A 27,012-nucleotide genomic window follows, 5' to 3' on the forward strand; every position below is an offset into this window, starting at 1 on the left:
TTTGGGGTTTTTTTGGGAAACAGCTGACGTTTGATTATAGTTAAGATTGTACACAAATACATAGTGTTGCTACCAGAATTAAAGAAGAAGAAATTAAATCAAGATTAGATCGGAAAAGAAAGCAGTTGACGGAGGAGGATTCAAAAAAGGAAAGAAAGGTTGGCACATTTTTCAAGTCAGAGCAAACCTTTCAAAATTTTTAAACCGATGTAAAATATTGATGAACCTATTTAGAAGAAAGAAATATAAGAAAAAAGTGTGCGTATCTATCTATACATTCTATTATTAATAACAACACAAGCACCCGTTTGTCCCATACTTCTGTCGTTTCACAGGATTTCCCCTGGGCCTATCACACTTCAATCGGGCCTTGGCCCATCCCTTAAAACTAGTCTATACTTTCTATTAAATTGCTAAAATAATAATGTAATCCTAACTATATTTTAATCTATTATTTGACACATGTCATCTTCAAAACAATCATGGTGATGTCATTAATATTTTAATAATTTAAATAAATAAATAAATAAAGGAAGTAATTATTAACATAATTGAAAAAAAAAATCTATCATTTTTTCTTAAGATATTAAAATTTAATTTTAAAAGGAGACTTACACTCCATAAGCTTAAAAAAACATACTAATTTTGTTTTGAAATATTAAAAGAAGCTTACCATTGTGTACTATGATTTTGTATTTTTAGTGCAAGTGCTATTAAATCATTGATTTTTAGCTATATTTAACAACTGTCCTTTAAATTTTCATATAAGAATATTTATCAAAAGTTTGGTAGGTCATGTGTTGTACATTTAATTTATATCTTTAAAGTGATAATGTCATAAATAAATCTTATTTAAGCTTAAACAAAATTCTAAAATAAATTTTTTTTTAAACCCCCATGATAATGTCATAAAAATAAATAATTATATTTAATAAAAAAATTAACATGTTAATTGTATAATATATGAAGCATAATGTACAACTTTATGATAAAACATCTCATTATCATATGTACAATATTTGAGACATTATGTACAATCTTATGATAAAACACATGCATAACCATATGTATAAACTTTAAAACAAATAGTACAATGTTTTACAAATCACCCCATAAAAATATAATAATAATAATTATTATTATTATATTCAAATGTGTGACGACCCAAAAATATCCGACCAAATTTAAACTTTAATTTTTATATTATTCTGACACGATAAGCAAAGTTGTTAAGTTAAATCTCAAGAATTTTAAATTATGTTCATACATTCATTTAATCTCGACCAAGTTTCGACGATTCACGAACCAGTATATAAATGGATATGATTATATATATATATATATATATATATATATATATATATATATATATATATATATATATATATATACATGTATATATTATAAATTTGAAAATATTAACAAAGTATTAAACGTATAATACTTTACATGAACGTATTTGTTTCAACATGTTTATCGAGGGAATTAGAAGATAATATCAAATGATTGAATTATCAGATACATTGAATTATGATTACAGGTCTCTGTTATGAGGACCACTATGATTTGTGAAATCTATTCCTTTTTAACGGTATTCAGAATAAATGGTAAAGTAATTTACATGTGAGGACAAATGTGTCAATTAATGATAACTGGACAAAGGTTAGTGGAGATTTTTGCTTAACTTATAAAGCAATAATTGCCTCGTGTCTTTTGATAAGATAATTATTTAGTTTTCATAATATTGAAATCGTTTATTGATATAAAAGAAACCTTTTAAAGAATGAATTTGAATATATACATAAGTTGGAATGTTATTGATTAGAACTAATTATATAAATGACTTGCAACGTGTGTTAAAACATGATTATGTATATGATTTCGAATTAGTTAAGTAAATGATAGTAACATTGGTTATTTGATTCAATTGATATTTAGAAATGTTTTCAAATAAATATTAACATAAAAATGAATAATATCAGATTAGGTTTTAAAGTGTAAACGTTACATGTTAAAATATAAAATATAATTAGTTTTGAAAAACTAAATATTATATGATTAAATAAATATTTCAATTACATACAATATGTATATTTTTAAATGAATATATAAATATATATATTTTACAAAGTGTTAAAGTATAATATTGACTAATCATAAAACGTTTGATTTAAAATAATATATTGTAATAAAAAACGAGCCATTGATTTAAAGAAGCAAATGACCAAAACACTCAAATGAATAAGTTACACTTTGAGTGGGATTGTTTTTCATTGATTTGAGTCTTGTTATATATAAAGGTACGTTACACAAAACATAAAGTACTAGTTTTCTAAGAGTACGAAGACGCGTTCGAGAAACGGAAATCGAGACTATAGTCGTGTGTCAATGTACGAGTCTTTGAAACTAAAATTACAAGTTAACTATGCATGTAAATATAATATAATATTTAATTAATTATAAGGATTTAATATATATATATATATATATATATATTTCAAAGATTACAAGTTAACTATGCATGTAAATATAATATAATATTTAATTAATTATAAAGATTTAATATATATATATATATATATATATATATATATATATATATATATATATAATTTTATTATATAAATCGTCGGCAGAAAAATGAAGTGGGAATGAGCTGTAACTGAGGGCTCCGCAATCGCGGAGCTGAGGTCCACCAAACGGGTTTATAAAACTCGATCGAATTCACCTCTGCACACACACATATATCATACTCCGTAATATTTATATTAAATTTATTATTATTATTATTATTATTATTATTATTATTATGATTATTATTATTATTATTATTATGATTATTATTATTATTATGATTATTATTATTATTATTATTATTATTATTATTATTATTATTATTATTATTATTATTATTATTATTATTATTATTATTATTATTATTATTATTATTAGTATAAAATCTTACTATTATTAGTATTATGCATAAAATACTACGACGGGGTCATGAGCGAGCTATAGCAAAACGGGTTTTTATGAGCGAGATAGAGCTAAGGAAATTATGGGTTATAGCTATGGAGGTTATGGGTAATGTTCGAGGGTATGCTCGTGAGGTCAAACTAGTGTTTATCATCTCCGTTGCGTCTACGTACCTTTCCTGCAATATTGAATCTCAATATTGATACGTAAGCACTCATAATTTAATTTTTACATATTAATAGTGTATCCCTGACTAGTGCTCGAGTATATAGGATTATGCATGCTTGTATTTTTGATATTGTCATTAGATAGGTTATGTTGAATCCTGAATTAGTTACATATGCGGTTGAGATAAGGTATAAGATATGCATGTCGTTGGAAAGCTAGCGAAAATTAAGAACTTTTCATTTAGATATCGAATGGTTTCGATGAACGGATTAAAAGTTATAGTCAATTGAATTTTTGTATTATTATTAAAAATGATTATTATTATCGTCGTTATAGTTTTTATCTAATTATTATTATTATTATTATTATTATTATTATTATTATTATTATTATTATTATTATTATTATTATTATCATTGCCAATAAAAGATATTATCATTAAAAATTGTTATTTTTATTATTATTACTATCGTTACTATCGTTAAAGTTATAATTAGTCTTATCACTATTATTATCATTAAAATAGTTATTAGTATTATCATTAATATTATCATAATATTTATTATTATTAGTATTATTATAATTAAAACTAATATTAGTAACACCTAATTATTTTGATTACTATTATTATCATTAATATGAACGCGATATAAAAGACGATTAAAAGCTATTAACAAATTGATTAGGAAATAATGAGTATGAGTATTATGATGAAATAAAAATATGGTAAGATATAGATTTAGATAAAAATATCATTTTCATTATTTTTATCATCATTATTATTAAAAGTATTATTAATATTAAAACTATCATTTTTACAAAAAATATTATTTATAGGAATATCAATGTTAATATAAAATATCAATATCATTTTAGTATTATTATTAATAAAAAAAATTATCATTTTATTATAATATCATTTTTAGTAAAAATAAATATTGTTGTTATTATTAGTAGAATAATAATAATTATTATTACAAAATAATACAACTTTTACTTACTATTATTATAGATATTATCTTATCAAATAAATATGTGATACAAACATATTTTACTATGTGTAATATAATTACATTAATAATACCTATCATATTATTTTTATGATATTAAATGAACTTTATAAATTTTATTACTTAAGATATATAAGAGTATATTTTAATATAAAATTTTAATTTATAAAAAAATGAATTATATTATTTACTCTAATAAACCTTTTAAAAAATATTTAAAAATATAAAACGACGATATTTAAACTATATAATAATCATGTATAAATTTTGAAAATCATTATTGAGTCAAATTGACTTTTGTTGACTTTTGCATATTAGTCTCGAGCATTAGGATTGTGGTACACTATGACTTGACCTAATTTGATAGACAAATATTGACCAACATATAAATATATATAATTAATTTAGGTTCGTGAATCTGAGGCCAACCTTGCACTTGTTCAATGACGTTACATGTATTTTTACTATGAAATACATTATGGTGAGTTTTATTTGCTCCATTTTTAAATGCTTTTGCAATATATTTTTGAGACTGAGAATACATGCGCTACTTTTATAAATGTCTTACAAAATAGACACAAGTAATCGAAACTACATTCTATGGTTGGATTATCAAATCGAATATGCCCCTTTTTAGCTTGGTAGCCTAAGAATTAGGTAACGGAAATGGCCCCTAATTGACGCGAATCCTAAAGATAGATCTATCGGGCCCAACGAGCCCCATCCAAAGTACCGGATGCTTTAGTACTTCGAACTTATCATGTCCGAAGGATGTCCCGGAATGATGGGGATATTCTATATGCATCTTGTTAAGGTCGGTTACCAGGAGTTCAATCCATATGAATGATTTTTATCTCTATGTATGGGATGTTTATTTATGAGAAATGGAAATGAAAATCTTGTGATCTATAAAAATGATGAAAATGAATATTGATGATAAACTAATGAACTCACCAACCTTTTGGTTGACACTTTTAAGCATGTTTATTCTCCGGTATTAAAGAAATCTTCCGCTGTGCATTTGCACATTTTAAAGATAATACTTGGAGTCATTCATGACATATTTTCAAAAGATGTTGCATTCAAGTCGTTGAGTTCAATAGAGATTATTATTAAGTAAATGACAGATTAGGTCATTTATAAGTTGGATATTATGAAATGATATGCATGTCTGTCAACTTTCGATGTAATAAAAGGTTGTCTTTTAAAAACGAATGCAATATTTATAAAATGTATCATATAGAGGTCAAATACCTGGCGATGTAATTATATGTTATTGTATTCGTTCTTATGGATTAGGACGGGTCGTCTCATGTGGTATCAGAGCGATAGTCTTAGCGAACCAGGTCTGCATTAGTGTGTCTAACTGAAAAGTCGTTAGGATGCATTAGTGAGTCTGGACTTCGACTGTGTCTGCATGTCAAAAGTTTTGCTTATCATTTTGTGTCGAAAATTACCTACTTATCATCCTTAGGAAATTACCAGCTTATCATTTTTAGTCTAGATACGTCTTGCTGCATTGATTGCATGAATAGTGTATAGAAAAAATTCATATCTTAGCGTATCTGTTAATTCATATCTTAGCGTATCCGTTACTGTAAACTTTGCCTGACATATCCCGTAAATTCCTCCGTAATCTACGAAATCTTTTGCTATATATATATATATATATATATAGATATGCTATGTAATTAGAATACCATCCTATAGCCAGAAACTCATTTCATATCAAAAAATCCCTTATTCAACCGTACGAAATGGAATTCGTCATTAGTTCAAGTCCCTCGAATTAGGAAATGGAATCCCACTCAAGCTCCGAAAGCAGTGTGACCGGAATGGATCAACCAATCAGCCATCATCTATTCTGGAAGAATTGGGGATGGGTTCGTAGCCTCCTCAATCATTGGAGACAAGAAGAAGGTGATCCTTTCCATCCACCACATTGCCCTCTTGGCGAAGAACCTGAAGCACTTACTGGTGAACCAATCCGAAACACCATTTTCTCTCTCATTTCCAGGGTATCTCGTCACGATTATATACTACATCTAATTCTAGATTTTATTTATCCACTCGTCCGAACCGACAATCACCCCGGTGTAATAGAAGAAGTCAACGAGCTTCGCGCTCGGGTAGTAGCTTTGGAGAATATGGTGCAAAGGTTACAAACACCAGCAGCAGCACCAGCAGCATAACTAGTACCATCATCATCAACACCAGTAGAACCATTACCACCACAACTAACATCCACATTCCATGCATCCACAACATAAACTGTCCCACGAGCATCAACGTCATATGCCCTGTAGGTACCAAGGAATATCAACAACAACAAACGATGAAGTATTGATCCATAACTTCATTGAAGAAATATTCTGCGAAGAATATGTGGTTTCTAAAAGTCTTAGAGATTATCTATTCTAACCCTAACCATAAATCAGATAAGTGAACCAAAATGATAGAAGGAAGAATAAAAACCCTGACAAGAATGGTGTGTGATTTACAAGTTAGACTTGTTTTACCAACAGCATCAACAGTATCGTAGCATCACCAGCACAGTCAGTGCCGTCAGTATCATCAGAATCAGCAGCACCTATAACATCACAAACTCCGGTAGTTCAAGAATCACTGTGGACATCATTACAAATCAACAACGTGTATATTGTATCAACGAGTTATGAAGTATTAAATCATTCCCTCTGAAGAAATTATATGTATATTTTATATATATATATATATATATATATATATATATATATATATATATATATATATATATATATATATATATATATATATATATATATATATATATATATATATATATAAATTTTGTGATCAAAATAAATCTTTCCGTACTAAGCTATTGTATGTGAATCTTAGCTACTCGGTTAGTTCATATTACAAATGTGCAATGATGTACGTCCTTCGTCAGCAAATTAACCATCGTTAACTACAACCTCTATTTTAATTCAATGAATTTCATCTCATAATAAAACAAGTGTATTAATCAAATATATGTTTGATTTTACACTTTCATCATCGATGTACTCGAAACTTTTCAAATAAAATCATTCGTACCTTGCGACGTTCACAAGAATTCCAAGAACCAAACATCATGCATCAACAAATAACGAAGTATTGATCCAATTTCATTGAAGCAATACTCCGTAAAAGTTATGAAATTTTTCTAAGATTTAGGGATTATTCAATTCTAGTTGCAACCGTAAATCAAATGAGTTTAATTTAATAGTAACTCATTAAATCTATGTTACATCTAAAGAAAATATACACATATATATTTTCATAAAGACTGTAATAAAAATTCTTTTGTACAAAATATTAATTGTGAATATTTTTTTAACGGGTAGGTAATACCCGAGAGATATATAAATTCACAATTAATATGTTACATTCTTCGAATCTAATTCAGCAATCATCAACTATACTCACCATACATTTTTTTTTTTTGAAAACAACCGTACTCATTCAAAATCTAAATACATATTCTGATTTTGAAATCTCAGAATTCAACCCGAGATATAACCAAAAATTATCACTCTTAGATTCTTACATCTTTCAAAGCTATACTTTGACTTCAAAACTGTGTTAGAACATCATATGTATATTAACGATTACAATCTGTGTTCAAACCCTTCGAAATTCCTGAAGACACTTCAAATAATGAGCAATCGAGATGACGATCCAACCACATATTACCCACAGTTATGTACTTGAACAGCTCTCGAAACCAAAGTCATAGTTCGGCGCGTATCTGTGTAAGACCTTTTGGCATTTACTAGCTAAAATAACTTTTCAATCCTGTTTCAAAATAGACATTTTTGTCACAGCTTCAACAAGTCAACTTCGACTTTTTAGTCAGACTAGTCTTATTATAACCTCGATAGATACATTGCTCTCTCGCCATCGTTACTGGGGAACCTTTCATATTCCACCATATTAGCAATAAACATACCAACAACTTCACTGATCTTTGGCTTTCCTAAAAATCATTATATTTATCGAAACCCCATCATGTACTTATCCGCATCTTGTAACAAGGATTTTGATGCCAATTACTGGGAATCAGCAATCAGTATTTTGAAATCTCACAGCATGTTGACGTCAATAGTTACACATATAACGTCTATCTTCTGGACATACATACTGTGAATGTGAAGTTTCTGAAACACCCTAATGTAGTGACCTGAACTTTTCCATGTTTATATATTAAATGAAAACTATATTTGTGTGATTTAAATGTTTCCAACATGTTAGGCAATCAAACTTGTTAAAACATTGATTTATTGAAATGTGTTATGTAGTCAATTGGTCACCCAAATTGTCTGACGATTCATGAACGTTAAAACTTGTAAAAATCGACATGATATATATATAGAGATGTATATATATATATATATATATATATATATATATATATATATATATATATATATATAACATGATATTATGATGAGTAAGTATCTCACCAAGTACATTAACAATGAGTTATATACATAAAATGAAAGTAGTGAATTAAGAAAACGTGAAACGATATATATAACGATTATCGTTATAACAACGTCTTACTAAATACATATGTACCGTATTAAGATATTGTTACATTATGTTTAACATGATAAAATGATAAATAAGTATATCATTAAGTGTGTTAAAAATGACCTACATATGTAAAAACAAGACTACTAACTTAAGGATTTCGAAACAAGACATATATGTAACGATTATCGTTGTAACGATATTTTAATGTATATATATCATATTAAGAGATATTCAAATATCATAATATTATGATAATGTAATAATTTAACATCTCATTAGGTATAATAAACAATGGGTTAACTACATTAAATGAGATCGTTAAATTAAAGGTTCCAAAACAAACACTTACATGTAACGACTATCGATGACTTAACGACTTTGTTAAAATGTATATACATGTAGTGTTTTAAGATGTATTAGTACACTTTTGAAAGCCTTAAGAACATATATCAAAGTACTTCTACTTAACAAAAATGCTTACAATTACGTCCTCGTTCATTTTCATCAACAATTCTACTCGTATGCACCTGTATTCGTACTTGTACAATACACAGCTTCTAGATGTATTTACTATTGGTATATACACTCCAATGATCGGCTCTTAGCAGCCCTTGTGAGTCACCTAACCATGTGAGAGCCATCATTTGGCAACTAGCATGACTTATGAGTAAGGAAACAAAAACAAGAACTCCTTTTAACCCCACTCACCACTCACCACTCACCATTCACTTCATTTCATTTTCAATTCTCTTTCTAATTCTCTCTCAACACATACACACACACACACACTTATGAACGAATTTCTTCAGTAACTAATCATCATCTTCATCAAAAATTACTTCAAGAATCAAGCTATAATCATCATAGGAAGAACACTTCAAGAACACTTCGAAAATCCTTTCAAGTTTGCTAGTTTACTTTTATTCTTGCAAATCCATTTCAAGTGATCATCCAACCTTAAGAAATCTTTATTATTTACAGTAGGTTATCATTCTAATTCAAGGTAATATTCATATCCAAACTTTGATTCGATTTCCATAACTTTAACTATCTTAATTCGAGTAGAAATCTTACTTGAACTTATTTTTGTGTCATGATTCTACTTCAAGAACTTCCAAGCCATCAAAGATCCATTCAAGCTCAAGATTATTTCTTGTCATTTCCAGTAGGTTTACCTACTATATTTGAGGTAGTAATAATGTTCATAACATCATTTGATTCATATATATATATAACCATCTTATTCGAAGATTTAAACTTGTAATCACTAGAACATAGTTTAGTTAATTCTAAACTTGTTCGCAAATAAAGTTAATCCTTCTAAATTAACTTTTAAAATCAGTTAAACACATGTTCTATATTTATATGACATGCTAACTTAATGATTTAAAACCTGGAAACACGAAGAACACCTTAAAACCGGACATACGCCGTTGTAGTAAAACCGGGGGCTGTTTTGGTTTGGATAATTAAAACCCATGATAAACTTTGATTTAAAAACTATACTTTTGGGAAAATAATTTTTCTTATGAACATGAAACTATATCCAAAAATCATGGTTAAACTCAAAGTGGAAGTAATTTTTTCAAAATGGTCATCAAGACGTCGTTCTTTCGATTGAAATGACTACCTCTACAAAAATGATTTGTAACCTGTAATTCTGAGTATAAACCTATACTTTTTATGTTCAGTTTCATAAACTAGAGTTTAATATGAAACCATAGCAATTTGAACCACTCAAAACGAATTTAAAACGAAGAAGTTATGGGTAAAACAAGATTGGATAATTTTTGCTTGTTGTAGCAACGTGAAACTTGTAACAAACTTATACAAATCATAACTTAACCAACTTATATTGTATTATACATGTATTCTAATATATATTATGTAATATTGGGATACCATAGACACGTATACAATGTTAAAACATATCATATCGACCCATCTATATAATATATTTTGGAACAGCCATAGACACTCTATATGCAGTAATGCTGGAGTTAGCTATACAGGGTTGAGGTTGATTCTAAAATAATATATATAGTTTGAGTTGTGATCTAGCATGAGGCTTGTATACACTGGGTCGTGGATTGATCCAAGATAATTTATATTTATTTATTTTTGTACATCTAACTGTGGACAACTAGCTGTAGGTTACTAACAAGGACTGCTGACTTAACAAACTCAAATCATTAAAACGTAATAAAAAATGTTGTAAATATATTTTGATCATACTTTGATATATATGTATATATTTGTATAGGTTCATGAATCGACCCGTGGCCAAGTCTTATTTCCGACGAAGGGAAAAATCTGTAAAAGTGAGTTATAGTCCCACTTTTAAAATCTAATATTTTTGGGATGAGAATACATGTAGTTTTATAAATGTTTTACAAAATAGACACAAGTATATGAAACTACTTTCTATGGTTGAATGATCGAAGCCGAATATGCCCCTTTTTGCTTGGTAGCCTAAGAATTAGTAAACCGATCTACTAATTGACGCGAATCCTAAAGATAGATTTATTGGGCCTAACAAACCCCATTCAAAGTACCGGATGCTTTAGTACTTCGAATTCGTTATTATCATGTCCGAAGGGTGTCCCAGAATGATGGGGATATTCTTATATGCATCTTTTTAATGTCGGTTACCAGGTATTCACCATATGAATGATTTTTATCTCTATGTATGGGATGTGTATTGAAATATGAAATCTTGTGGTCTATTATTACGATTTGATATATATAGGTTAAACCTATAACTCACCAACATTTTTGTTGACGTTTAAAGCATGTTTATTCTCAGGTGATTATTAAGAAGCTTCCGCTGTCGTATACTAAATTAAGGATAAGATTTGGAGTCCATGCTTGTATGATATTTGTTTAAAAACTGCATTCAGAGATTTATATCGATGTGTAATAGTATTGTAAACCATTATGTAATGGTCGTGTGTAAAACGTTATCTTTTAGATTATCATTACTTGATAATCTACGTTATGGTTTGTTTTTAAAATCGAATGCAGTCTTTGAAAAACGTCTCATATAGAGGTCAAAACCTCGCAACGAAATCAATTAATATGGAACGTTTATAATCAATATGAACGGGACATTTCAGTTGGTATCCGAGCGTTGGTCTTAGAGAACCAGAAATTTGCATTAGTGTGTGTCTAACCGAGTTTGTTAGGATGCATTAGTGAATCTGGACTTCGACCGTGTTTTCTTTAAAAATGATTGCTTAACATTTTTAGTTGGAAACTATATATTTTTACATATAATATTATGTGATATATTAATTTCTTAACGTATTTGATATTGTGTGATAGATGTCTACCACTAGTACAAATCCCATCTACTCACCAAATAATAATGAAGAGTCGAATATATATTGAGAAGATTTACAAGTTCCTGAAGAACCGGAAGAAGAGGTTCCGGAGGGGGAAATATTAGGAACCACAGAAAAACAGAAAAATAAAAGAAAATCCTCAACCAATGGACCAAAGTTAATAATGGTCAATGGTGCTTCCGCCGAGGAAGCAAAATATTGGGAAGATTACCAATTTTCTGATGAATCGGATCCCGATGAGGATTCCGATGATGTTATAGAAGTTACCTCGACCCAAATTAATAAAGAAAAAGAAAATAATAAGGGAAAAGGTATAAAAATAGAGAAACCTGATTCCAACTCCGATGAACTTTATATGTATCGGCAACATCCGTATTTCCTAAGTTGTAACAATAACCCGGGAACCTCTAAACCACCAGGTTTTTCTAAACCATTGTGGAAAATGACAGTTCGTATTAGGGGAGCACCATATATCCCTAGAAAATTAGAAAAACGAACCAAATTATAGGGTTGTAATCATGTTGTGTAATATATGTATTGAAATGTGCTTGTACTTTTATGTTCTATGTAAAAATTTCTTGTATTATTTGTTAATTATTTTTTTTTACGAATCTAATCCTTGTCTATTTTACAGTATAAAAACACAAAATGGACGTTAAGGGTAGACAACCGAATATTTTAGAAGACCTATCAGAGGATATGATTGAGGAAATTTTGTCTAGAGTGGGTCAGAATTCATCAGCACAATTAGTTATGGCGAAATTAACTTGTCAACCATTTGAAATACTTTCCAGGAATGCCTTAGTTTATAAAAGGCTTTCCTTTGATAGATGGGGAATATCACATTGGGGAGACTTTAAGTTACGCCGTGTCTTCTTTAAGGCATTGAATGCGGGGAACCCAGATGTAATTTTATGCTACGGGTTGAGAACCTATTTTGACTCAACATATCCCAACATAGGACTTCGTGCATTAGAAAGAGCTTCTAACATGCAACATAAGGAAGCATGTTATGCTTACGGGTTAGCAATGTTCGCTTCTCACCAAAGTGAGAAAAAGAACATCGGATTACAACTGTTAAATAAAGCATTCCCACAAGTGACGGACTCAGTAGTTGAGGTGAAAAACAAGGTTTTTAGATTATTACGGGGCTGCTGGGCATTACGTAACCCCCGTCCTTTTGAAAACATTACAACATGTTGTCTTGTCAACGGCCACAATGGTTACGTTCCACAAGACCAGGGGTGGGAGATTGTACTAATAAAACCAGAATGCATGACTTGTTTCTGGACGTACGAATTACGTGTCTTTATTGCTTTTGCTGAACGACTTGCGTACTAACTAGAATTATCTTCAAAACTGTCTTGTATCAAAGTTATTGTGTGCTATATTTCTTGTTATATGTAAAATATCGAAATTGTAAGTTTGAAGAATATTTGAATGTGAAATATTATTATGATCAGTTTTTCATATAGAATTGTGGTAGTTGAATTATATATTAGCTGCTAAGTATGAACGTAACGGGTAGGTAGTACCCGAAGTAAAACTTATAAAATGCTAATATGAAGAAAAAGATTTTATAAATGAGTTCATATTATGCTACGAAATACAATTGACTACTCTTAATATTCTGTATGATTAATTTGATTAATTTGGTTATTTTGTAGGAAATGGCACCGACTACTCGCCAAACCATGAATATGAGTGAAGAGGAATTCCGTACTTTTCTAGCTGCGAATATAGCCGCAGTACAGGCTGCGCTGCATACCAACAATAACCTTGGATCTAGCAGTACAGGAAATCGTGTAGGATGTACCTATAAAGAATTCACTTCCTGCAAACCTGATATTGAACATTTCTCATATATTTATCATGGCAATATCCGTCATTTTTAGTCCATTCGGATACGGTTTTAGTTAATATTCATGATTATTATGTGGATTATGTTTTTGGAGCCGAGAAGTTCATTATTACGCAGTTGGAGGTTGTTCGAGGTACATTTTACACCATGATATATTATGTACCTGAATTTCCAAGTTACTTATGATCATTTGGGTATTATTTGAGTTTTGATGCGTTCAAGTTGAAAGGAAAGTGAAAATCAAAGAGACAGCAATTCGGCACTCCGCTCCATTTTATGGCGCCCCGCTCCGCAAGTTGGCGCTCCGCTCCAAAAATCGACGCTCCGCTCCGTATAAAAGCATTTCCAAGCCGAGAGAAAAATAAAATAAAAAATCTTTCCTTTGTTATGGAGCACCGCGCCGAGGCCCGCGACCTGGTGACTTTTTGGGTATAAAAGCTAATTTTCAACCCTAATTGATATAACTTTTTGGCAGCCGTTTTCTTCAGCATTTAGGGCGATTTTTGGGTATTTTTGGGGAATTCCAAGGCTATTCTAAGGCTCCAATCATTCCGCTATCAAGGATCAATTCAAGCACTAATCAAGATTCATTGTGTTAGGTTGATTCTTACTTATCAAACAATGTTTTCTCTATTGTTTATTACTTTGATTTCTATTGTTGCCATGGTTATTGGCTAAGTTATTTAATGTTTGTCTAGACTTATAAACCTATGTATTGGATGTTACTTATCAGTTATTCATTAAATTTATGATGATTTGATGTTTGAATTAAAGAACGATTCTTATTAAAGCTAGACTTTTCGATTCAATTAGTTGTGTATTTGTTTGATAGGACGAGAGTTCATTAATTTAATACATAAATTTACAATTGGTTTGTCTTAATTGATTGTTTGCTTACTCGAAGACGAGAGTAAATTGGATTCAAAAGGCTAGACGAAATAGGGGTGAATTATACGCAACGAGAGTTGGTGTGATTGAGATTCGAGTCTTCATCTCAGTTGGAATACTTGGTCATATTTAGGAGGTCTTAGGCTACGGGGAATTCCGTGTCGTGTAATCTTAATTGAAGTGTTTGCACTGGGGAATTCCAGGTGAACCGATTAGATAATTCACATTAGTTAGATAATAACTGGGGCTTAATCTAAATGCATCCAATACTAGGTGTAAAAGGTCTAGACAAACATTCGTTCTCCTATTTGATTTCAACTATCTTATTTTTACTTGTCTGTTTGCTTTAAAGTTTAAACTTAAAAACACAAAAATATTGTTTTTTTACTTTTAATCAAATCTTGATTTGGCTAATCGTTAAATAGCCACAAAACAAATTATCTCGTACTTTCGACTTTCGTAGATTAATTTAGTTTATTTTTATTGGTTGTAATCTTAATTTTCACGTCTAAACTGTTCTTGGAACGATTTCGGAATTACCAATTTTATACTATTGCACGATCGGGTACACTGCCTGTTAGTGTGTAGTAATCTTTAAACCAGCATTTTCCAAGATAAATTATATACTAGATTTTACACATCAAGTTTTTGGCGCAGCTGCCGGGGACAGTTGTGTCGAAAATTAAGATTTGTTATCTAATTGTTCTTAGTTTAGTTTTAGTTTTAGTTATAGTTTATTATTTCTTTTCATTTATTCTCAGTTGAATCGGTGCATTTAATCAGTTGTTAGTTGTGATTTTGCAGGTAACAGGTAGTGCATGCCACATACGCGTTCTTCTAATTCTCCGATTCTTCTACCATTTGCAGAACCCAAAATAGAGTTATTCAGAGCGTTAAGTCAAGAGCAACAGTCTACAGTGGATTCATCTTTTTCTTCGAGTGCTAATATAATTAATTTGGGTAGTAGTTCTGAGACTGTGGTGCCCGATACACCACCTGAAATAAGAGAAGAAGAAGAATCTTACGTTTCATTAGATCTTTTCGAGACTGAAGATATGGCTGACCAAGCTGATCAACCAAATCGTCCTCAGACTATGGCGGAAAAGTTGAAGGCCACCTGAGGGGGCCAAGGCAATTCGATTACTCAACCGAACATCACTCAGCCTTTTCAAATTACAGGTCCGATTCTGAGTTTGATTTCTTCTTACTGCCAATTTCATGGCAAGGATAGTGAGGATGCTAACGAGCGTCTTCGTATTTTCAATGATGTTTGCAACTTGTTCAAACTGTATGAGGTTGCCGATACTTCGATCAAGACTAGACTTTTTCCATGGACTCTTAAGGGAGAAGCTAAGAGATGGTTAGATAAGCAACCAGAAGGGGCGATTACCTCTTGGGATACGTTGGTAGATAAGTTCTTATCAAAAATTTTCCCTGCGTCTCGAGCTGCTAGAATTCAAGCAGATATTTCGCAATTCAGACAAAAGAGCAGTGACACATTGTTTGATGCTTTGGACCGTTATTCTAATATGTTATGCTCGTGTCCGCAACACGGGTTGAATGATTTACAAAAGGTCCATATTTTCTATAAGGGGTGTGACATACCGACTTGGCAGAGTATTGATCAAGCAGCAGGTGGAACTTTAATGGATTAAACCGAAGAAGAGGCACTAGAGATTATTGAAAAGCAAGCTGCTTACACTCACGAATGGCATCAAGATCATGAGTCAACTCATTCAGCGTCAGTTAAGAGAACCAAAACCACTGGTACGTATGATGATTATGGGTCTATTAATGCTAAGTTGGACAAATTTGGTAGACACTTGGAGAAGTTGGAGAAGGACATGCATGGTATTAAGGTTGGTTGTGAGTATTGCGGGGGATTACACCTAGGAAAAGATTGTGATGCGGGTTTGACTATGAACCAGAAAGAAGAGATCGCTTATATTAGTCAACAGAACAACAATCAATTTCAGGGACGTGCACAGTTTAATAGGAATTTCAACAATCCCTATAATCCTCAAGGTAATCAAGGTTCGAGGTTCCAGCCAGGTTCTAGTGGAGGATATCAACAGCAAGCTCCCGGGTATTTTCAAAAGCCTCAAGCCGAAGAGAAAAAGTCCAACCTTGAAGCTATGATCGAAAAGCTTGTGATGTCTCAAACTTAGCTTGTTACTACTGTTACTCAAAACAATGAGAAGAATGATCAAATGTTTTGAAATCAATAAGAAGCTATTCAGAATTTGGAGAAACAAATTGGTCAATTTGCTAATCAGAATAATGAGAGAAAACCGGGGGAGTTACCGAGCAAGACAGCTAATAACCCAAAGAATGGGCACGTTAATGCTATCACCACCCGAAGTGGTTTAGCATATGATCCACCGAGGAAGCCCGATGAGTATGATTTGCGAGTGTCGTTGGTTAAGGATAGTGAGCCGGTTGTTGTTAGTGAACCGGAGGGGGAAAAGGAGCCGGAACAGGTGATTGAGAAAGTTGTGAGGGTACCGGAAGCTATTGCTGCTAAACCGGTAGTTAAAGAGTATCAACCACCGCTCCCATTCCCAAGGAATCAGAGATTGGAGAAGCTGGAGGCAGAAAAGTCCAAGTTCATGGACTTGATTAAAAAATTTAATATAAATTTTTCTTTTATTGATGTGATTGCAGGTATGCCAAGTATGCAAGGTTTCTTAAGGACTTTCTAGCTAACAGGAAGAAGCTGGAGAATGTGTCTTCAGTCAGATTGAATGGCGCATGCTTAGCGGTAGTTGCAAACAAGCTTCCCGAAAAGCTTGAGGATCCTGGGAGTTTCACCATTCCTTGTTTATTGGGTAATTTGGATTGTATGAGGGCGTTGGCAGATTTGGGGGCTAGCATAAATTTAATGCCCTATTCTATTTACTTAAAGCTAGACCCCGGGGAGTTGAAACCCACGCATATGGCCATTCAGCTAGCTGACCGCTCCATTAAATTCCCTCGTGGAATTATTGAGAATATGCTAGTTAAGACCGGGTCGTTGGTTTTCCCGGTCGATTTCGTGGTGTTGGATATGGAAGTAGATGAGAGGATTCCACTGATTTTGGGTCGACCATTTTTAAATACGGCTAGATGTATCATTGATGTTTATGGCCAACAGTTTACCCTTTAGGATAGATGATTTGCATGCAACTTTCTCAATCGACCATGCTTTAAAATACCCTGCCTACACTGATGATACATGTTATTTTCTTAACACTGTGAATGTCTAGTCTGAGTTTTTGTAGGAATTCCCAGAGTTACAGGGTTCAGGAGAATGTTCATTGGTTGAAATTGATGAAGAGTTGCAGGTTGAGGAGGTGGATATTTTGACCACCTTGATGGAAAACGGCTATGAGCCAAATGAGGAGGAGTTCAAAGAACTCGAACGTAATGTGGATTACCGAAGCAAGTCTTCAATTGAAGAACCTCCCGAGTTAGAATTAAAGCCACTTCCAGATCATTTGGAATACGCTTATTTGCAGGAGGAATCTAAGCTCCCGGTAATTATTTCTTCTTCTCTTACTACAGGTCAGAAAACTGAACTTGTGACCATGCTAAAGGCCCATAAACCGGCCATTGCGTGGAAAATTCACGACATCAAGGGTATTAGTCCCTCCTATTGCACCCATAAAATTCTAATGGAGGATAACTCCAAGTTTGAACCCGCACATGCAAGATGTCGTGAAGAAAGAGATCATTAGGCTCCTCGATGCAAGTCTGATTTACCCGATTTCTAACAGTCCTTGGATTAGCCCGGTACACTGTGTACCTAAGAAGGGTGGTATGACTGTTACCGCCAATGATAAAAACGATTTAATTTCCACTCGAACTGTCATGGGGTGGCGTGTTTGTATTGACTATCGGAAGTTGAACGATGCCACACGCAAAGACCACTTCCCGTTACCTTTCATGGATCAAATGCTAGAGAGGTTGGCGGGAAACAGCTTTTATTGTATTCTTGATGGTTTTTCGGGCTATTTCCAAATTCCTATCTCGCCCGAGGACCAGGAGAAAACTACTTTCACGTGCCCGTATGGCACATTCTCATACCGACGCATGCCCTTTGGCCTTTGCAATGCTCTGGCCACTTTTCAAAGGTGCATGATGGCCATATTCCTTGATATGATAGAGGATTGCATGGAGGTGTTCATGGATGACTTTTCGGTTTTCAGTGACACTTTTGATTCATGCCTTCTTAATTTAGAACGGATGTTGGAAAGCTGTGAGAAGTCTAATCTTGTGCTAAATTGGGGAAAGTGCCATTTCATGGTTCAAGGGGGCATAGTTCTCGGGCACAAAATTTCTAAGAATGGTATTGAGGTGAATCCCGCGAAGGTAACAGCTATTAAGAACCTTCCACCTCCCACCGATGTTAAGGGTGTTCGGAGTTTTCTCGGGCACGCTGGTTTTTACCGGTGATTCATTAAGGATTTTTCTAAAATTGCTAACCCGATGAACAAACTCCTCGAAATGGACACACCGTGGAATTTCTCCGGAGAGTGCCAAAAGGCATTCGAACTTCTTAAGGAGAAACTAATCAATGCACCCATCATAATTGCTCCGAATTGGTCCCTTCCATTCGAGTTTAGGTGTGATGCTTCTGATTTTGCTGTTGGCTCTGTTCTGGGCTAAAGGGTCGAGAAACATTTCCGACCCATTTACTATGCAAGCAAGACCTTGCAAGGAGCACAATTGAATTATACTACCACTGAAAAGGAGCTCTTTGCGGTGGTCTTTTCGTTTGATAAGTTCCGATCCTACTTAGTCTTATCTAAGACTATAGTCTTTACGGACCATTCTGCTCTAAAGTACCTTTTCGCTAAATCGGATGCTAAACCGGATGCTAAACCTAGACTGCTTAGATGGATCTTGCTTTTGCAAGAATTCGATGTTGAGATCCGGGATAAAAAGGGTGCCGAGAACTTTTCACGTCTTGAGAATCCCTCCCGTGAGGTTCTCGATGAGACTACTATTCATGATGATTTTCCCGATGAATATCTCATGAAGGTGGAGGAGTGTGAAGACCCTTGGTTCGTTGATTTTGCTAATTACTTGGTTGGGGGGTTCTTAGAAAAAGGTTGGTCGCTTCATAAACGTAAGAAATTCTTTAGTGACCTTAAGTATTATTTTTGGGAGGACCCTTATCTCTTTAGACGGTGTTCCGATGGAATGATATGTGTTTCTGGAGATGAATGCGAGCGCATTCTTGTCCAACGTCATCATGTACCGATGGGTAGGCATTATGGTCCCCAAGTTACAGGGCGAAAAGTCTTTGAGGCCGATTTTTATTAGCCTACTATCTTCAAGGATGCCCACCGAATTTATCAATCGTGCGATGCTTGTCAACGGGCGGGCCAAATCACCCAACGAGATGAGATGCCTCAAAATGTTATCCAAGTTTGCGAGGTTTTTGATATATGGGGGATTGACTTCATGGGCCCGAATCCGAAATCCAATAATAAGCTCTACATTCTCGTTGCCATCGATTATGTTTCGAAATGGGTCGAAGTGCAAGCTTTGCCCACTAATGATGCACGGGTTGTAGTTTCGTTCCTTAAACAACTCTTTTCTCGATTTGGTGCCCCAACAGCTTTAATTAGCGATCGGGGAACTCATTTTTGTAATGCCCAACTTGAAAATGTGTTGAAACGATATGGGGTGACCCATAAAGTTTCCACATCCTACCATCCTCAAACGAATGGGCAAGTCGAAAATACCAACCGAGCTTTAAAGAGATTTCTTGAAAAGATAATTGGTTCTAATCCAAAGGAGTGGTCGTTTAAGCTTGATGATGCATTATGGGCATTTAGAACGGCGTACAAAATGCCAACCGGAACCACTCCTTTTCGTTTACTTTATGGTAAAGCGTGTCATCTCCCGGTGGAGATTGAACACAAAGATTTTTGGGCTCTCAAAACGAGCAATCTTGATCTTAAGGAGGCGGGTCGCCTTTGTTTGAGCCAATTAAATGAGTTAGAAGAGTTAAGGCTCGATGCTTATGAAAACTCGTTGATTAGTAAGGAAAGGACTAAGAAGTGGCATGATAGTCGTTTAAAAGATCCTAAGGAATTTAAGGAGGGGGATCGTGTGCTACTTTTCAATTCACGTTTTTGTTTGTTTCCCAAAAAGTTAAAGTCTAAGTAGTCGGGACCTTTTATTGTTCGTAAAGTTTATCCCCATAGGGCAGTTGATTTGGTTAATTCAAAGGGGGAAGAGTTTAAGGTGAACGGTCATCGAATTAAACACTATGTCGATGGACCGCAAGAGGTGGATGATGAGGTTAAACTCATCTTTACCTCTAACGATGCGTGATAATCTTGGTTACGTTAAAATGTTGTAGAGTTTTGTATATTTTTGTGTTACTAATTGGGTTTGTGAAAATTGATCATCGTGGCACGAATTTGGCTAAGTTAAATATTAAAAAGATTTACCCAGGGGGACGGCGCTCCGCTCCATTTTATGGCGCCCCGCTCCATATAAAGTGATTTAGAGTCCGAAGCTTTGAAAAAAAATGAGTTTTGCACAGTAAAACGGCGTGTCGCGCCATCATCTACGCCCCGCACGAATTTGCCTCTAATTTGATTTTCGCTTATACGGCGCGCCGCTCGACAAACTGCACCCCGCTCCACTTAACTGTATTACGGTGCCCCGCGCCATCCTCCGCGCGCCGCGCAGCCGCGCAGGGTCATTTTCCTACCTCGTTTTTTTTAATTATATGGGTCAAACCCGGTTTAGATAGGACCCGATCGGTTTTTATTACCCTTTTAGGGTTACTTTGCAGCCATAAAAAACACACTTACATATTATTGTTCTTTACACTCCAATTTCTCTCAAAACCCTTAGTTTTTATCATCTACTTTCTCACTAATCTTCACTTCTTTTCTTCAATTAATGGCGAATAAGGTCCGATTTTACTTCTCCTCTTCTTACATTCTTCTAATTGTGTGCTTAATTTTGTAAATTTCATGAATTAGTTTTGAATTAGTATGGGGTTGTCTAATTAGATTTTATGTGCTAATCTTTGTATGGATTGGGTTTGATTGTGATGAGTATGCTTAAAGTTCATGTCTTATTTGTGTTATCATAGTATGATGATGATTTTAGGGTTTTTGAATTGTTGAATCCGAATTATTTGAGTTCTATTGGAGATTTTTGGTCATAAAAAGGGTTTTTATTTGATAATGGAAGTTGTTTTTGAGATAAGTGTGGGGTGGTGTCCATATGACCGGGTCATGGGGTTTTGATTTGTTATTTGATGGCATGAGTAGAACTAAAGATTGTTAATAAGTTGTTTAGCCATGGTTTTTATGTTGGTGGAGTTATTGATGAATTGTTTAATGGTTGAAATTGTTTTCATGTCCAAACTTTTTAAAGGTTAAAATTCGAAATGTTTTGGTTTGGATGATTCGTTTAAGGCATGTCATGATATTGTTAAGGTTTTGTGGTGGCGTGAGCCCACACTAACATTAATGTTGTTTTGTTTGCTTGGTATTGTTTTGTTGTGTATGCAGAGAACTCGAAGTAATCAAAACAATAAGGGTAAGGCTCGCCCACCACCAAATAATCCGGCTATTTAGCTTGAGACGGTTGCGTCTAGTGAAGATTATGCTGATAAGTATGCAATTCTTAGCAATAGACCCGTGGGGGTAACCCCGCATCTTGATTATACCGCTCTTGAACAAGCGGGACCGGGGCTTAAAAGATCGATCACTAGTTTGTTATGGCAAAAGGTTGGGGGTAATTTGGTTATTCATCCGTGGGAGCATTTGTTTATGATTGATGATGAGGTTTACAGGGAACTTACTCTTAAGTTTTTGTCCACCGTCACGTACACGCTAACAAAAGATTCGTATGAGAATAGTTTCCTTCAATTTCATTTAGGAGGACATGAACGGTGGCTGAGTAAAATTAATTTAGCAAGTGCTCTAGGTTTGTATCCTGAGTTTGAGGCGGATGATATGGGGCGAAATATTTTGTTGAGACAGTCAAAAATCTGGGGTGAAGGTACTTTTGATTTCCAGAAGTTTTGGAGAGATAATAAGAAATCGGGGGTGTCACATTTTCGATCGAGTCAGAGTTTAGGTTCTGAATTCAAAGATAGAGAGTGTCATATTCTCTACAAGTTTATTTCCACAATGTTCAACTCAAGAATAGAGGGTACCAACAAAGTTCAAGTAAAAGACTTATGGGTTCTTGATCAGATTAGGAATAGGGAGGTGACTGATATCCCGGGCATGATTGCTCAAATGTTTGTTGAGGATGCTAAGGTTATTCGGCCTAAAACACCGATGATGGGGGTAGTTGGATTACCCGGATTACTAAAGCTTATTGTATTGACCTAAGTCATTTCACAGTTCGAACACCTTCTGGGGGCCCGACTGATATAGTTTATTTTTGGACAGCTGGTTACATTATGCCAGATCCTCAGGTCAGGGGTCAGTTTGTTTTATTTGAGGCGCCGGTTCATACCGATGGTGCGAGTGGTAGTGGTTTAGGTCGTGGTGGAGATGATCCTGATGTGAATGATGAGTTTGTTCAAGCTAGGGTAAATGAGTGTTTTGGTCCTGACAGCCCGGTTGAGCCAGTTTGTACCGATGGTGCAAGTGGTAGTGGTACATCTTCTTGGGCTCTCTCACAGTTGGCATGGGATGGTTTGGTTTCAGGGGTTGGTTAAATGCGACTTGATAATCACGAGCATTTTGAGGAACATCGTTCGTTTGAAGACAACATGTGGGAAAGTTGGCAGGAAGAGTTGGAGTTGGTGCGGGAAGTCCGCCATGATTAGCAGTGGATTGCCTATGGTAATGACTGGCAGCGCCACAATGCGCGTATTTATTACCCTAATTCCTATATGAGTACGCCACCCCAAGAGCCTGTTTATTAGCGCTACCCGATTCGGCCACGAGTTACTGCTCCAACTTACAATCCACAAGAAGCCATGAATGAGACTAGAAGGCAGTTTTTTGAGCGCAATCCGCAAGGCAACTGGCCTTTCGGAGATTTTTATTAATGAGGGCCTGCGCGCCCGATGATCATGATGTAATGTTTGTTTGAACTATTTCCTTTTATTTGATCTGTACTTGGATAATTATTTACTCTAATTATGTACTGTAGACTTATTCGGGGACAAGGCGTTTCGGTACCGGGTGGTGCCACCTTGTCCCATTTTATGTAGTTTCTTTTATGTCTGTTAGGTTTGTTGGTGAAACGATTTTCAAGTCTGGCATTAATTTCAGCAAAACCGCATGAGTGATGATATTGGTGTAAGGATCGAGAATGGACGATATTCTTATGCTGGCAGTCAGTTCAGCGCCATCTGTCACTGTCATTCCACGATCAGTGGTTAACTCGATAAGTTTTTTTTTTCTTACCCTTTCGATTTTAATCTATTTTTGATCTCAAGTAATGGGGACATTACTCGATCTCAAGTGTGGGGTGGGGATGTAAAATCTCTCGGGTTGGTTGTTAATGAAATCATCATCATATTAGTTTTGATATTAAAAGACTTGACGTTTCACGGGTTTTGGTCGTAAAAAAATGAGAAAAGTTAGAGAAAAAGAAAAAATATATAGAAAACCAATTGAAAATTTGGCCAAAACCCTTGTTTATGATATGGCTTGGTATTTTATGGCATATTTCATGATTTCAAAGAAGCCAAAATTGTTTCACATGTTCATTACCATTGGACATGAAATTCTACGAGTTCGGGGAATTCAATAGTAGGTCACCTGTACCCAAACGGGTGTAAACCGTGAGAGAGCGGTGATTGCATAGCGTGATTGTGACCGAATCACGTGCCAGATCAAAAACTTTTGGTTACTTGGTATAGCAGACTTCCAAAACTATATCATTTTATTATTACATCATCTAATGGTGTGATATTGTGGGAAGAGGAGCCTAGAGCTTCACCAGTGTTGTCCTTTTTAGGAACAATAGCTACGTGGTTGTGTTTGCTTAGACAACACAACCCATAGCCAAAAGCTATGGCACCCAAAGGTTTTTGGGATTTAAACCGAGTGTCAATTGAAATAGATTGGCACTCCCGAGTGACTCAAATCCACTCATTAAGGAAATAAAGTCTTCCGACCGTTTCACTTGGTACGTATACCTCTTAAGCGATACCATTTCATTACCCATCATTTCACGATGAGGTACTGTTAGAGGAGAAAGTCTTGAACTTTCAAAACATGTTCATTATTTTGAATGTGAAATCCTACATGAACATAAAAAATTCATACGTAGGTTATCTGCACCAAGGCGGGTGTCAATCGTATAAACAGTGATAGTAGCGTGTGGTCGAAACCGGACCATGCGCTAGATCGAAAACTTTAACATGGCGATCCTCATTGTTTCTCCTAACAAGGACAGTGTTGCACCTGACCACTTTATTTAACAACACATGATGTATCCATTCCATCCTAAAGGGAGTCAAGTCTCCCGAACGACACACTTGCTGATTTATTTCAGAAGTTGTAGTCCAGACCAGTTGTAGGGTGACGAAAAATCTTGAAAAGTCATTGCTAAAATCGATTGGAAATATACCAGGCCTCAACATCAAACAAGGAAACTGGTAGTCAAAGCTTATCTCAATGAGGGAGATTTGCTAGCCAAATGGGAAGCGCACCATGATACACAAAATGTCAGTGATTGATCAGATTCCCAGTGGATAACCTCCGGAAAGGTAAGATATCAGCTTTTAAGCCTGATGAACTTCAATCTTTATGATTGACTTAACGGATTAGATGATTACCTCATGATTATTGATGATATCCGGATGTAACATGTATCCTCCTAAGCACATTATTTTCTTACCGACATCTCGCGATGTTAGGTGCTGTGGGAGGCATTGGCTTGACCAATCGCGGGGTAGCCCGTACGGTTCACTGGTTTCATCTTCTCAGCTCATGACTTCCACTTGTATCCCTTATTTCATATATTTGAAGACATTATCAGGTTCGAGATCTTCTACATTTATTTGGATTACATATTTGGTATACTTGTTCGAATTTTCATTATTGTGCCGATACTTTATTTGGGGATGTTGGAGATTTTGGGATTACAAGTGGAAGTCACATTTGTTGATAAGTTCTCTTTAAACCGTACCCACGCTAGTTTCTCTTTTGGTTCATGTTCGTTGGTTCTACTTACACTTATGAAGACGTTATTATTTAGTAGAAGATTATTTTCGAGTCGGATTTGCTTGAGGACAAGCAAGACTCTAGTGTGGGGTGATTTGATATTGCACATTTCTCATATATTTATCATGGCAATATCCGTCATTTTTAGTCCATTCGAATACGGTTTTAGTTAATATTCGTGATTATTATGTGGATTATGGTTTTGGATCAGAGAAGTTCATTATTACGCAATTGGAGGTTGTTCGAGGTACATTTTACACCATGATATTTTATGTACCTGAATTTCCAAGTTACTTATGATCATTTGGGTATTATTTGAGTAAATGCAGTAAAATGTGTCTAGACTAAGAATAATGAGTAGGTAATTTTCTAAGGATGATAAGCAGATGTTTTCCGATAAAAATGATAAGCAAAACTTTTGACATGCAGACACGGTCAAAGTCCAGACTCACTAATGCATCCTAACGACTATCAGTTAGGCACGCTAATGCAAGACCTGGTTCGCTAAGACCACCGCTCTGATACCAAATGTAAGTTGGGGACGCATCCCACTCAGTGCCTTCCCAACTAACCGCCTGGTGACCACTGAGCGTACCTCAGACACTGATTTTACGGCCCACCTCTCGGCAACGTACAGCCAACCCTAATAGGGACCGCGAGGAGTAAGAGCCAATGCTTCGTCACAGGTAACACTGTGAGAACCCCCTCTACGATTAACCCGCTAATAAACGGCATTAAACCAGCTCTGATACCAACTGTAGAGACCCGTCCTAATCCATCCGGACGAAGTCCATATCGATTACAAACGATTCACAACAGTTGATTACATCGCGAGGTAATTGACCTCTATATGATAAATTTTACAAACATTGCATTCGTTTTTAAAAGACAAACTTTCGTTACATCGACAGTTGACAGGCATGTAAAGCATTTCATAATATATCCAAATATAATTGACTTAATAATAATCTTGATGAACTCAACGACTCGAATGCAACATCTTTTGAAATATGTCATGAATGACTCCAAGTAATATCTCTAATATGAGCAAA

Source organism: Rutidosis leptorrhynchoides, chromosome 2 (assembly GCF_046630445.1).
Source record: "Rutidosis leptorrhynchoides isolate AG116_Rl617_1_P2 chromosome 2, CSIRO_AGI_Rlap_v1, whole genome shotgun sequence".
Classification (NCBI taxonomy): domain Eukaryota; kingdom Viridiplantae; phylum Streptophyta; class Magnoliopsida; order Asterales; family Asteraceae; genus Rutidosis; species Rutidosis leptorrhynchoides.